The sequence below is a fragment of the Lolium perenne genome, chromosome 1, assembly GCF_019359855.2.
Source record: "Lolium perenne isolate Kyuss_39 chromosome 1, Kyuss_2.0, whole genome shotgun sequence".
Lineage (NCBI taxonomy): Eukaryota > Viridiplantae > Streptophyta > Magnoliopsida > Poales > Poaceae > Lolium > Lolium perenne.
The window spans coordinates 236205240-236218322 of record NC_067244.2 but is presented as its reverse complement, the minus strand read 5'-3'; the positions used below and the strand labels follow the sequence as shown (position 1 = coordinate 236218322).

At 43.8% G+C, this 13083-nt stretch overlaps 1 long non-coding RNA gene across 1 annotated transcript; it reads left to right on the top strand.

Moving 5' to 3' along the window:
* Positions 1-1495: 1495 nt before the first annotated feature.
* LOC127325591 (uncharacterized) lies at positions 1496-7291 on the top strand. Its single transcript, XR_007867303.2, has 4 exons — positions 1496-2433; positions 2864-3010; positions 3297-3418; positions 4037-7291. It is a non-coding gene; the product is annotated as an uncharacterized lncRNA (long non-coding RNA).
* Positions 7292-13083: the final 5792 nt, after the last annotated feature.

Here is a 13083-nt window from a genome sequence, read left to right as displayed (position 1 = left end):
TCCAGGAAACCGCCGCTGCCGCCCGACTCCCCTTCGCCCCCCCCCCCCCCACCAAATCGACCAAGGATTCGTCAGATCTATCCGGCCAACTCCTTCCTCATCCATTCCTCAAGGTATTCCCCTTCGATTCCCTCCGATTCATCCACTAGTGTTGGTGGATTTGGTAGATTTGGGTATGAACCCTAGACATGGAAATTTATGTTGGTGGATTTAGATATGAACCATTGATATGTTAGTGGATTTGGATATGAACCCTAGATTTGGATATGTTGGTGGATTTGGATATGAACCCTAGATTTGTTGGAACCCTAGATATGAAATTTTACATGTATGTGTTGAAATTCTATGTATGTATATGTTGAAATGTCTAATATTTGCCTAGTAAATGCATTCAAATGTGTTACATATGCCTAGTATTCTTGATGGAATAACTCATATTTGTTAGGAATGCCTAGATATGAATGTATATGTATGTATATGATGTATGTGTGATGGCTCATGTACGTGTTGCTCATATTTGTTATGAATGGCTCATAATATGTTGTATTTGTGTAAACATGTATGATGGTGTGGCTCCTAGATGAAGAGTACGACAGGGATCACCGGGCTGTTCATATGACGGAGAGGACAACGGATCTTCACCCTTTGAAGATTCGTTACCATGGCACAGTGGATATACCGTATGACGAGAGGTACACAGAGTTCATCCAGCCTACCGGTCTTATGCCGTTCATATCCCTTGTAAGCCGTGGGGGGCCGAACATGAACCCCTCGGCACTCACCGCCCTTGTCGACCGGTGGAGGCCGGAGACTCACACCTTCCACTTGAGGTACTTGTTGTTTGAATTTAATTGCTACGATGTAGACTACATCTTCTGAGATTGCTACTTGTTGTGTATGTTCTGAGATTGCTACTTGTTCTGAGATTGCTACTTGTTGTGTCCAATGAAAACTGTTGGAGTTTGGTAGGATTTTCCATGTTTTTAACACAAGTCAATGTGTGGTGCCCTCCACACTGGTGCCACACTGCACTGTGTGGCGCCCGTGGCATCGGCGCCACACATGCCAACTTATATCAACTATTGGGTCGAAAACATCCAGGGGCTCCGGACGATAAGTCCTTAGCCGTTTTGGCGACCCTCTTTGTGTGGCGCCCGCGGCATCGGCGCCACACATAGAGCCTCGCAAAACGGCTAAGTCCCAGACGAATTGTCTCACAGTATGTTTTGGGCAATTGCAAGTGCATGTGTGGCGCCGTTGGGACGGGCGCCACACATGCTGCCACGTCGGATGGGCGCACCAGCTCAGCGTCGAGGGTGCCACGTCGGCTGGGAGAGTGGCGCCGGCAGGAGGGGCGCCACACTGACATGTGTGGCACCGATGAGAGGGGCGCCACACAAAAGTGTTAGATTGGTGAAATAGTTTCGCCGGAGGGTCAGTCTGTGCTTTTCTTTAACTTTTGGGTTATTTTTGTGCAAATCGCCCCACACACACACACTCCATTTTTCTCCTCTTTCCCCCTACGGCGGTTTCTGGCCGCCGCCCCGTCCAGTTAAGGTCGCCGCCCAGTCGTCAGATCGGAGGTCCACGGGTGAGAAGGGAGCGGAGGAGGAGGGAGGTGTGCCGGAGGGCTTGAGCGCCTACACGACGAGCGGCGGCAACGACCACCACCACCAGGCACTCGACGAGTTGGATCGTTCCCTCACCATGGCGTCGGAGAAAGAGGCGGCGCTCGCCGCCGTGCCCAACGAGAACCCCACCATGTGAATCTCCTGCACCCCCTTTCCCCGCACTGATCCGTCGCAAGCTTAGTTGTTCCTCTGTTGACTGCTCGATCTGCTGGAGCCTGGAGCGCCCTTCATTGATATACGCTGTGGGATCGTAGATTTGGGTTGTGATTTTTTTCAGTACCGCCCCGATTAATTGAGTGTGGATTGCAAGATTAGTATTTATAAATGGGTAGTGTCTACGGAATTTGGGGCAGCTGGTAAGTACCCGAGCTTCCTCTACGCCCACCACATCTCCCAAAGGTCGTGGGATGGATTGGCGCAGCAGGCCACGTCCACCGCAACGCACCACACGCACGGTCTCCGCAGTCGACACCACCGCCTACCCAACGCTCCGTCCAATTCTGGCCGGCGATGAGGTTGACCTACCGGCAGTTGTTTGAGGCAGGTGGAGGTGCTTTCTGGCGTAGATGGCGGAAGCGACGAGGTGGCCAGCGCCAGATCTTCGTGGAATGGGCGCGGTGGCGTTAGCGGCTTTGAGGTGCGGCGATAGACGCCATCTGGGTGGTAGAGGTGATCCAGCGGTGGTGCTCGGGAGTTGGAGGAGCTGGAAATTGGCGGTACGACGAATTTCGGCGTGACGAGGCGCTGCACAAGGCGTTTGGTTGTGTTCCACTCGCCCTCAACTCCTGATCCATCCTTACAGGTAAGGCTAGCTCCTTGCTAATCGTGGTCTTGCTTGGCTACCAGATACAATCTAGGTACGAGTTTCTTCGATCGATTTTATTTCTTATTCTAATAATGGACGTGTCCTACCAACCCAGGGTACCAATATACATGGCATGAAGGAGGTCGGTAGATCAGTATGCCCGTTGTTATACAATGTGTTGAACAACCATGTTTATGCTTCCATGTTTTCAGTAGGGTCAGTTCACATGCCTTTTCAATAGGTCCCACCAGATTAAAGACATGAGCTTATTAATCTTTCTGAATATTTGCAAAACTACTATTTAAATTTTATGGCACTACGAAAACTAATTTTAGCCTACAAATTCAGTTCATCAACCCTTAAAATGTTGTTTGAAACTGCCAAAATAAAATATGCATAATCGCTGATGGTTTTCATTTTCACACAGATATCTGCATGGTCGTTGATGTAACTGATGATGCCAGAGGTGCTCTACATGAGAGAGGAGAGTGATGAGATGAACCCCTGCTACCGCCGCCTCTCTGCATTGTTGTAGCGTGCTTCCCCGACGGACAAGAGGGACATCCTCGCCGAGGTACTTTTCTGCGTCCACTTCCGCGATCCACCACATACATATAGTGCTGGCGTGTTCTTCAAGTCCATCCTCGACGAATCATCGTGATGCTTTTGATTTGACTCACTCAATTGCATTCAAGGGAGCATAATTTCTATGCCATTAGGAAACCACATCAGCTTTCTGGCAATAAGTCTTTAGGTTCTTAGCCATGATTGGTCCATTACCTAAAGAAAGTTATGGTTGGACGAGTGTGTTCTTAGGAATTCATTGTTGATTGGGGTTGTTTCACAATTGATCGATACAGATCAGCTTGCTTTGATGATGGGTTGCCGATATTCACCATTAGAAAGGAGAATCTGGTGCTGGTTGTGACTTGTGAGGCTTCTTAACAGCAACATGTACAACCACCAATCTGATGGACTAAAGGTTACTACCTTCCAACCATGTTCAGTCATTTGTTTGATAGGTTTTAAAAGCTTCAGCAGCTTCAAATAAATGGAAATTCCAGTTTAAGAAATAACTAGCTAGCTAAAAGAAAGCAAAGCATTTCTAATATTGTTACCAACTTTAAAGTTGTGTTCTGAAAAAATATTTTTTATTGTGTGCTTCGACGATTCATACAACTTGGTAGCATATTAGTACCAAAAGTTTGTTGCTCTAGAGCTGGTGTGTAGGTACTGTCACAAACTGATATATGTATGTTATTGTTTGTTGCTACAATGAACATACAGTCATTTTATTTTAGATCCAGTCATTAGCTCAGATCTGGATTACTGCATCGTTTTTTTCCATTTTCCCAACATATGGGATCAGACCTCTTGGTTAGGTTCATACGTTCACAGATCAGCATAGGTTATTTCATCTTTCTATGATAGAATCATTTGTTTGATGTTTTGCTGAATAGCTTATATCTGAGTTTTGATAGTTTTTTTCTACTGATATCCAGTCTAGCAGTTGGGTCATACCTCTCGGTGTTACTCACGATTGTATTTAGTTCCTTTGCCATCCTCATTCCCAATACTCATTTATTTTTGTATTTCCTAGGTTCCGGTTCATGCCAAGCTACGCCACGGGTATCGCGAGATTCAGTAGAGACATAACATTCTCTTCTATCCCCATAAGTGAGATCACAACTTATTGTTGCTACCTTATATTAATTGAATTAGTGTTTGAAGCATAAGCATACATAGCACAATTTCTACATTACAGTGGACTTTTGCGATTGGACTATAAGAGCAAGAAGGATAACCTGCCTCTTGCTCGCCTGATAGCAAATTTGATTATGGATATGTAATCTTAGGGATCTTTCTTCACTTCAATTTAGATTTTTCTTGAGATCTAAACCTACAATGTTGATGATCCGGTAAGGTGTATCTGTGTGCATAATTGCAGTGGATGGGATGGAAGGCAATAAATACTTTATATAAAAAAGGTGAAATATGGGAGGAAAATACTCAATAAAGAAATTTTGGTGGCCAAAATCATCTTCTACATGATGTTTTCATTAGTTTTCTGTTATATTATCACATAATAGGAAAGTGTTTTGCTCTTAGATGCAACAATTACTATTTTTACATTTTGGTGAAACCTAAACTCATACTTTCTTAGTGTTAGCCTTTTGCATATATGGTGCACTGAAACTTATATGGTTATGTTTTGTCTGTGCGACTCTGCAAATTTATAGGCGCAAATTTACAGGGTTGTTGGAATGTGTCATTGCCTCATTGGCATACCAATTATTCATTCCACGTAGGCCTTGCTTTATCCTTCATTTTGTCTCTTTTGTTGCCTGAAGATATAGACACCACCACATTTTATCTTTGTTCGCTTATTGTCTCTTCTTGGACCCTTGAGCATGAACGCTTCTTCACATCAGATGCTTGCTGATTTATTTTTTGTGTGATTAAAAGCATTGTTGTGTGAGCGGAACCTGCATTATTGCCTTGGTATGTGTGCTAGGTCTGTTGTTCACATATTTTACCACAGCCATAAAATGTGCTTGATGGACCTCAACTGTGACCTTTACCTACATAATTTCTCATTACACATTATTACTACCTCTGTTCCTAAATATAAGATGTCTTGGGATTTCAAATTGAGCTCCCAAAACATCTTATATTTAGGAATGAATAGAATAATTCTTTACTTATGTTTCTTTGTGGTTTGTAGCGGTTGTATTTCACCGTCGACTATGGTAGAGTTTCAGGTATGGGTTTATAGACAGCTGTTTCTTGATCCTCCGCATACGCTATATGCAACCCATATCGCAAGAAAATATAAGTGGAGCAAAAATAAAGAACAGCTGAAAGCTCACAAAACAGCCCAATGCAAATTTTATCCCCCAGCTGATGGAGGCAGCTTGGGGTAAAATAAAGGCCTTTCCACCGATTCAAATGGACGGTGATATTTAGAAATGATGACTATGTCCTGGGCCAATTTCTATATGAAACTGGGTAGCAGTCAACGAATGGAGGCAGCTTGGTCTAACAAAGAACTGTTTACCTGTCTAAATGGAAGTCGAAAGACTTTTTTGAATCTGCATCCCTCTGTGGATGATGACTTTCGTGGGGTTGTCTTATAAATTGGGCCGTCGTCGTATCTATTCCACCCACAGTAAAGAATAATAGAATTCTGCCCCAATTTAGAAATGAAGAGTTTCTCAACACTCACCACTACTGTAACCATCTGCAACATGTGTATTCTCCCAGTGGAACCCTGCCTCAGGTCATCGTGGACGGCAATTCCTTCGCTCCTGCAACCCCTCAGTGTGGCAATGAGAGCAACCGTGAGAGAAGCGCTGGCCTGAGTGACCTCTCACGACCTAGGAGGTCGTCCCCGGCTAAGCTGCCGCTGGCTACACATATATATATGGCTTGGAGCCCCTCCAGTGCCAACGCTGACTCCAGTGGCTCCCAAATTCTTCAGTTGTGGCTTCTGTTCTGGCCCGTGAATCTTCTGCTTGGGAGATGCGGTAGAAAAGGAACAAGAGAAGATTCATCGTGCTAGGTGCTCCCGGTCCCCGACATATGTCAGCTACAAGTTATTTTGGACTTCAGTTTTCTGATATTTAGACATGGAGCCTAATAGTTGGTGTAGAAGACATATATACTGGTCCTTGGCAAAATTCTGCAGAACGTTTTTTTTGTCAAAGTAACACAATCAGCATAAGTGTTGCGGAAATCAACAGTTATAGAGTAGTAGAGTAGTTTATTATGTTTCCTTTTTTAGATATATGTGTTTTGGTGTCATCCTCCAGAATTCTGCAAGTGTCATCAATTATATTTTGCCAATTGTTGCATCATCAGCATTTTTGTATTTTTTTTGTGTTTATGAAGGCATATTTAGTACACATGTTGTTTAGTCCTTTTGATGCCAATAAATATAGTTTTTTTTTACTTTATAATACTTGAGCATTGCATTGACCATGTTGTGCCAGAACGGCATGTAGCCGGCGAGGCGAAGCTCGCATGTTCATCTAGTACAGTATAGCATTGCAGCAATGGAGGCACAAGGATATTGCCACAAGCAAGAACACATTTTTTTACCATCCACAACTGTTGGAAGATTAATCAAGAACATAGTGAAAATTGGACATTGATGGACCAAGAGGCTCCTCCTCTACGAAGGTGCTCCCATTACTTTGGACGACGATGATAGTGATGATCCACTGAGAGGAGGGAGAAACAAATGGAGGCCGGATGGATGAAGACGTCTAAATCTAGAAGTGAAGAGAAGCTCCAAGATCGAGAAGCTAATGAGCGCCAAGCAAAAGATAGCACAAGAGCAATTTCAAACTAGAAATGAGTTGGCCGAGAAGAAACAAGTCAATAAAATAAGGAAGTGTGAATCAATTAGAGAAGAGGAGAAGCAGAGTTTGAAGATTGAAAGATTCGACTTGAGAAAGAAAAGGGATGAGAACAGGGTGATGATGATGGATCCATTGAATATGGATCCACTCACAAAAGAATGGTGGAAGATTTTGGGGGCCGAGATATTGGAAGGAAAAAAGGAAATAAGAGAGATTGTTGTTGCTCGTGTTGCTTTTGTTGTTCATGGTGGTGATGGTGGTGCCGCTTTTATTTGTGGTGGTGGTGGTGCGACGGCGTTGGCGGTGCTTCTCTGGTAAGTAGTGCTGGTGATGATGGTGTTCGTGTTTGTGTTGATGGCGGCTGCAATGGCCCTTCTACTTCTTGTTGACCCACCATGGTTTTCTGTCCAAACTTCCGTGCATCGTATGCCACCCTGTATGGACTATCATTCGTTCAAAACTTTGCTGATATTTCGAACTATTTATGTTTTAATTTTGAAAATTGATACCTCGGGCTTAAACCATGTTTGTGTTGAAAACCCTAATTTAAGGTATAATAAATGTGCTAGGCAGAACAGATCTAATATACTTGTACTGCAAAACTGATTGTTGTACAGATATGCGGCCACGACAATTTTGGCTCCGCAAAAACCCGATGCTCTAATTGTTGGAGAGAGAGAGAGAGTCACACCACTACACCACCCTTCTTTCTTTAGGGACTTGGACGAAAAGGCTCCATGAAATTCTTTGCAAAATCTCATGACCCTATTTCTGGTTGTTACTTTTTTTGAGAGTGAAAATTATTTCCATTCACTGACATGCTTGAACACCATTGAACTGCAAACAAGTCACAGCTGGTGCATGCGGATCTCGACGATCCACCTTTTTTTCGCTCAGCCAAAGGAGACGAACAAATAGCCCGAGAGTCGGAGACTGTAGCTCATCCGGCCACTGCGTACATTCGATAATTTCCTGACAACAGCCGCGAATAGCCATGCTGTGTTTGGATCCAGTGAATTAGATCTGGCATTGAATTGGTCTAGAAATTGCAAATCTAGGATGGAAATGCATTAACTTCCAATTCAAAAATTCGGTTGTTTGGATGTGCTTGGTGTTTGCTGTTGGAATCAAAAGATTTCCCCAATTCTGATTCATGTTTAGATGTACAAACCATTAAATTAGATGATTTGTTGAGGTCAGGGAAGCCTGGCTCAGGTACCGCTTCGATTTAATCCAGGCAAATACGGATTGGTCAACAAAGGGAAAACCTCCGCGTGGGTGCGGGCTGGAATTGGCATGTGATTCCAGACCCAGATTCTGCGTACCCAAACGCTCGAGTTGAGGGCTCTAATTCCAATTCCACAAATACCGGTCTAATTCAATGCATCCAAACATAGTGAGGGATTTCTTCTTTTTTCAATGAAAAACACTTGTAATCGGCCGACCGTTTAGAGAGAGAAGATCGATCGTCGCTCCCGCGCACGAACGTCCGTGTGCATGTAGCTTCTTTCCATGCTGTAAGTCCGTAGCTAGCTTTCCACCTCCTTGTGCCTTCTTCTCCTCGGCCAGACGGCCGTGCCAACTGAGCGCTGCATGCAAGTAGGTACTCCTAGCTAGATATTCTCGCACACTATTCGTGCATGCATGGGCAGCTTGGTGGCCTTGGTGCATTCATACACAGCCGCTGCTAGCCAAAAATTCCGTACCTTCTCGCCGAGATCAACGCTGCTATATGTACGACTATTTCCCTACGAATCTTGTACGACGAAGCTGCTCTATTTGCTGCATGCGTACGTGTTAAATAAATCATACTACGTTAAAACACATTTGTGTCCATATAGCTCAGCCAATGGTAAGGACGACTTCACCGATAATGCCGATGGCGCCGTTGATGGTATGTATGGTGCCATGGACCATGCCACCGACGCCACCGATAGTAGGACCAATGCCGCTAACCATGTCATTAATGTGAGGACGATGATGTTGATTGTTCCGACGACTAGAGAGATGGTGATGTTGATGTCGCCGCCGACAGGATTGACATATGGAATGCCGATGGGAAACTTGGGGATAGTGGCGATTGTGTCGATGGAGGGAGTGCCGCTGATCTTTGATGTTGCATACATTTCCCGATATTTTGTGGAACACACCCTCGATATATGTTGTGAACTCACAAGCGATATGTTGTGAACACACGCGTGAGATATCGTATGATTTTTTGCAGTGTATGATATAAGCGTGTTTCTCGGGTTTCGATGTTGCATAAGTGTGTTCCATTTGTAAGAAACTCGTGTGTGTTTTGTTGTGAAAGCAAGGTTTTTGTGTGTTTGCTATATGTTTGTGTTTTCCTCATATTTTTTATATTTCATATGTTCTTTAAACTTGTAACAATATTGTATAAGATTTGTTAAGAAAATGCACGCGGTCAGTGATGCCGAATGGGCGAAATGTAGTCTGCCATGGATAATTTTTTCCGCAAACTTTTTAGATGTTGTATATGTTAACTACTTTTGTAACAAACGATTATCCGTTTTGTAGCGAAAACACATGCGAGATGTATTGTTTATCTAGGTGGTTACCACAAGTTTATGTTTCCCCATATTATTCAATGTTGTGTAAGTTATTTGAAATTGTAACAAGCTTGTATGAATTTTGTTAGAAATATAGAAGCCATGTGTTGCAAAGGTTCGGTACAATTTATGCGTCTTCTTGGATTTTTCGACTATGTTTACATGATTTTAAAATATATCAAATACATACTATTTTTGTTGTAATAGATGGTAATTTTTATTGTAAATCAATGTGTAGCAAATTAATTGTTTCTTGACCACTTTTGCATTATTTGCAAACATATGGTTTTTTGTTGTAATTGTTTATGACTATTGTTAAAATAGTTGGTGACTTTTGTTGTTAAACAATTTGTGCCAAATAAATTATTGCTTAACCACTTTTTTATTGGTACCCACACATGGATGTTTGTTTTAATTATTTGTTGATTTTTTGTTAAACAACTGGCTATTTTTGTTGCAAATCAATCTATAGTAAAAAATGTTGTTGTAAAAACTTTATTGTAAAGTTAACTTTAATTAATGTTGCCATGTTGTGTACTTGCAACATTAACATAGTACGTACGTCGCCAAACCAGCAAGTCTCCTCGCCCTAATAGTCTCAAGACGATTAGAACGGGGAACCATAAAGCCATCTTGTACGTGTGCACCAAACCAGCAAGTCTCCTCGCCCTAATTAACATAGTACGTACGGCGCCATGGAGAAGTCGGCGGCCGCCACACTCCCTGAGGACGTCGTGCTCGAGATCCTCGTGCGCGTCACGGACCCTGTCGCCCTCTTCCGCTGCGCTACGGCGTGCAATTGGTGGCGCGACCTCGTCGTCGAACCCTCCTTCCTCGACCGCCGCTGGCCAGAGAACTCGCCCGACAGGTCGCTCCTTCTCGGCTTCTTCATGCAGCTACAAAGCGTTGGGAAAGGGATTGCGGGGCCTCTACCAGACCCGGCTTGGGCCTTCCGTCCGGCGCCGACATCGCCGCTCGGTGGTCCTCCTAACCGCTTCCTCGCGTCACACTTCCCCATCGTCCTCGACGGTGGTAGCGACTTCTCGAACCATGTGATGGCGCCTCTCGCCTCACGCCATGGACTCCTTCTCGTGCGCCTCCTCCCACCAGGTGGCACCTCCGCTGATCCCGCCCAACTAGCAGTGTACAACATGTTCGTCAGCGGCACCTTCCACGTGATCCCTCCACTCGCGTGCCATGGACTTTCCTACATCCGCTGCAGCGCCGTCTTAACAAGCGCGGACATACAACTGCAGCGGTCATTGCCGCCCTTCTTCAAAGTGATAATTATCGGCATGGACAAGCAACGCTACTACAATCTCTACTCCTTCTCTTCCTTCGAGGCGAGCTGGAGAGGGACAGAGATTTGGTGTTCCTGGGCACAAGTGCTTCTGCTATTTTAGAAAAAATAAAAATCATATTTATGTGTATCAAAAAAATTAGAGACAAAAATCATGGTGTAGCCAATGAATTGTCCCATAAACTTGCAAAATTTTAATTTCAAATACAAAAATTCTGGGCTACACAAAAATAACAAACGTGTGGATCTAGGTGTGCATATTTCAAATATCCAAATTTTAACAGATTTTGTCTTTTTTGTGTAGTCTACAATATAAAGAATTTTATATTGAAATTTTACACGCTTGTAGGTTACGTCATTTATTATGTCTAGATTGATTTTTCAGATTTTTTTAAACAAATATGTATGATTTTCGATTTTTTTTAAACAGCAGGAGCACTGGTGCCCATGAGCCAAAGACACTTTTCGGCTGGAGAGTGCCTATACAGTGCCGCAACTTGCCACCGCAACCTGTCCACCAATTGACCATACCACGTGCCACGGTGGTGTGTCAGGGCAGTGTATGTTGGCTTTTTGTCGACTTTTACCACTTTTACATCCTTAGTGTGAGCATGGGCACACACCAGGTCTCGCTAGTGAAGGTCCACGGGACCTGTGACGCGCCCCACACTTAGGACATGAATAATGGTTAACAAGACCGTTTTATCTTAACTCAATAACCCCCATGTATTATACAAAGATGTTATCGTCGTTTGAACCATTACGCCCAGTCCAATTCCCTTTATTCTTCGATACCTTCACTCGTCCAAGATATGATCATCGGTACCACGGTACCTAGTTCGATCTTGTTACCGACAAGGCCATCTCACCGAGTGGGCCCAGAGTATATATCCGTCAGGCAGATGAACAAATCCCACTCTTGACACATACTTCTCAGCCTATACCTTCGGAATATGCGAGAACACCTTTATGAACAATCCTGTCACGGAATGACATTTCATGCAATCAAAGCAGCCTCCGGTGATCGCGATTAGATATGATCTCGCTTTCACTAACATCGCAACGTGGAACTTAGTGACATGATCGTGTTACAATATTTATGTGTTGGTTATGTCCATCATATCATTCACCTAATGATATGGCTTCATTGTTAATTACGTACGTGTCCATGATTGGGAAATCTCGATCATCGATTGATCTCAATTAACTAGTTTGCATATGCATACTAGGAACCCTGCTTTGCTTGTAATAGATACAGTTATAGCATGACACGAAACTACTATAAAGTAATGAGATATTATAATAAATAATGAGATATTATAATAAATACTTCTTATTATTTTCCTCTAGAGCACTATCTCCAACAGTTTCCTACTTGCACTAGACTACAAATAATACGTGTTTGTTTACAAATCACAACATTATACACTTATATGTTGTTGATCACGCTTGGTCATGGAAGAGGTTGTTAACAGTCCAGATCATGTTCTTTGCAAATCACTATGTCAACTTTCTTGACACCATTCTATCGTCACAATGATATTTGTTTTGTAATTTATACGTTTGGCTGCAGTGGTGAGACTTTCCTTCCTATGTGCAAAATGACGGTCTGTTCAGTCAATTGGAATTTCAGTCATTTTACAGTTAGAAATAGACTCAACTGAAAGTTAAATTTTCTTGCCAAACTATCAATGTAGATTTGTTTAATCGACAGTGCACTACATGCAACTTCGATGTCTAACCATGTTTATTTCAACTTACGACGATCATCCTCATTTTCTGGTTTGTCTAGCGGCACTAGAATTACGTGGTTTTCAATGGAGAGGCGGCCTCGCAGGTGGCTATTAGGAGGAAGATTAAGGAGGAATATGAGAAATGGCGCCTCGTTAATTAGGCTCTTCGGTGGCTCTGTTTTTTCAATATGATTGATTGTGTATTCTCCGAAACAGTCGCTAATAGCAGATCGAGTAATTTCCTTGTCCTCCTCGTTTCTTATTTCTGCTACTACAATATATTGAAGGAATCAGGCCACGCTACGTTTGATTCAGGAACCGAATAGCATACAAAAGAGTCCGCCCGGCAGATTTATATCGCAGATTGGCAGAGCACGACTGCTTGTTGGTCAAGACGATTACAACGGGGAAACATATAACGCGGTCGTACGTGCAGCAAAGCCAGCAGGTCGCGTCGCCCTAACATAGTAGCTCGCCATGGATATGGAGAAGTCGGCGGCCGCCCCGCTCCTGGAGGATGTCCTGCTCGAGATCCTCGCGCGCGTCACGGACCCCATCGCCCTCTTCCGCTGCGCCACGGTGTGCAGGCAGTGGCGCGCCCTCGTCATCGACCCCACCTTCCTCAACCGCCGCTGGCCGGAGAACGCGCCGGACAGGTCGTTCCTCCTCGGCTTCATCGT